Source organism: Pseudorasbora parva, chromosome 17, assembly GCF_024679245.1.
Source record: "Pseudorasbora parva isolate DD20220531a chromosome 17, ASM2467924v1, whole genome shotgun sequence".
In the NCBI taxonomy this organism is placed as follows: Eukaryota; Metazoa; Chordata; class Actinopteri; order Cypriniformes; family Gobionidae; genus Pseudorasbora; species Pseudorasbora parva.
Genome location: NC_090188.1, coordinates 5,402,942 through 5,405,626, shown reverse-complemented (window position 1 = coordinate 5,405,626; position 2,685 = coordinate 5,402,942).

Here is a 2,685-nt window from a genome sequence, read left to right as displayed (position 1 = left end):
ATCACCTGCTCTGGATGCTCGCCGGATTAAATGCAGCGGTCATACGAGCTCAGTCAAATGATCATTGATCGTCTTTAGAGGTCCTCTGTAGCGGAGAGAGCTATTGTGTTTGACGGGATGCTCTGGAGTGTCCGTGTCCCTGGAGAAGCGCGTAAGAGGAGAGTATTGATCCGAGGTTTTGTGCAGGTCGCAGTGAGAATGAATCTAGAGTTTGTTCTCACAGGGTCAGTGGACGAGAGACCCAGCTGCACACGGGACACGAGGGGGCGTGTGACGTGTCGGTCTTTAATGCAACCCAGCCATCTTTACCGACACCTATTGACTGCATTTTTCACTTTGTTTATGGACATTCCTGCATGCAGAGGGCATTGGCATTAGAGTCCAGGAAGCTCGCAGGCCAGAGGAACAGTCAAATCCTCTTCAGCCTGTTTTGTGTTGCAAATGACCTGCAGTTCCTGTTGATGTAATTAATGCTGCATGTTTTCGTCAGTAGAAGTGACACCACAATGTTTTAACTTTTGAACTCATTTAGCAGTTAAATGACAGTGGATGCATTTTTCAGCAGCTGAACAGGCCATAAATCAGCACTAGGTAACTTTTGCTCTCGGGGTCCCCCTACAGTTGGGAAACAATATTGTCTCTACTACTGTCATAAACTCTGTCATCCTACATCAGGGGATTTTTTACAGTGTGTGGTGTGTGCATTTGTTGACATGACAACCCTGATAGCCCTGAACTAGTGATGAGCGGGTCGTCTCATAACCTGCAAACTCTGTATGTCTATTTAATGATCACAGGTGTGGGGCGGGCCAAATAATTTCATTCAGTCTAGCTATTGGTTACCGTTTTACAGAATCTATGATACTTCAATTCAATGTTTGAGTGATAGGTAATAACTATAGCAAGCATGACAGCCAAGTCAGCATCGGTCGGGCACGCCTCCTTCAGCTCATGCCAACGAGCAAATGTTGGCCCAATGTTGATCCTCGTCCTGCCTTTAATCCCATCATTTATTCGTTTCCTCTTGTTGCTTTCCTCCAACAAAACCTTTGCTTTTTTATTTTTCTGTGCTGCTTTGGACATGACTATAACATCTGACAAACAAACGATAGTAAGGAAGTGTGTGTTGGTGGAAGTGACGTATATGCCATAAAGCAGTCGAATTTTGTAGTTCTTTTTGTTCTCAGGTTACTACCCGAAACCCGAAGTTTAAAAGTACGATACAGACCCCGTCAAGCTATGGCAGACATGTCATTCAACCTATTGTAAGTCGATGTATCATCACATGTATCATTAATATTCTGTCATTAATTACTCACTCTCGTGTCGTTCGACACTCGTCAGACTTCCGTTCATCTTCACACACAGACGAAGATATTAGTGTTGAAATCCGATGGCTCAGAAAGGCCTTCATTGACACCAATGTCATTTCCTCTCTCAAGACCCATAAAGGCACTAAAGACGTTACAAAGCCCATCTCACTACAGCGGCTCTACAATCATTTTATGAAGCCACGAGAATAGTTTTTGTGCACAAAAAAACCCTTAATAACGACATATATAGTAATGGCCGATTTCAAAGCAAAGCTTCGAACGGTTATGAATCAACGAATCGATTCATGATTCGGATCGCCAATGTCACGTGATATCAGCAGTTTGACATGTGATCCGAATCATGAATCGATTCGCTGATTCATAACCGTTCAAATCTTTGTTTTGAAATCGGCCATCACTACATGTATATAAGTCGTTATTTCGTTTTTTTTGTGCACAAAAACTATTCTCATGGCTTCAAAAAATGATTGTAGAGCCGCTGTAGTGAGATGGGCTTTGTAACGACGTCTTTAGTGCCTTTAAGGGTCTTGAGAGAGGAAATGACATTGGTGTCAATGAAGGCCTTTCTGAGCCATCGGATTTCAACACTAATATCTTCATCTGTGTTCTGAAGATGAACGGAGGTCTTACGGGTGTCCAACGACACGAGGGTAAGTAATTGATGACAGAATATTCGTTTTTGGGGGAACTAACCCTTTAAGTAGAACAAAAAAAAAAGTGTAGTTGCTATGTTTGGCCTTGGTGGGGCAGCTCTGTGACTGAAGATTCAGACAGTTTTTTGACCGAGTTGGGTGTGTGGTTTAATCACTAATCAGTTCCCTAGTTCACTAGTCAGGGCACTGATCAGGCAGTCGGCCATTTTAAGCACTCAATCTCAATCACAAAATCCTACCAGTGCACTGACACATTTGCCCGCTAAAAAGGCCCAAAATGCACTGTGAAAACCAGGGACCATCGATGCTCACCATGTTCCCTTAAAAGGACAGTTCACCTAAAAATGAAAATTCATCATTTACTCATTCTCAAGATGTTCCAAACCTGTATGTATTACTTAGATTCCCATATGGTATGTCAATTATTTCCATGGTTTACCAGATGTTGTACAGTGAAGATGTTGTCAGCTCAGAGTATAATCAGTGTCCCAGTGTGTAGTGAGTCAGTATATCGTCATGTACATGACCGTACTAATTCACACCCTAAGGAGTTGATTGAGATGCACACCTGGCCTGAGTATTAGGCATTTTGGATTCGTTTTTTAACAGAAATTATATATTTTGTAGTTTAAACCTAGTCTTGTGTAGCCAGACCTTTCTGTAATGCCACTTCATCCATTCTGGATTATTTACGTCAA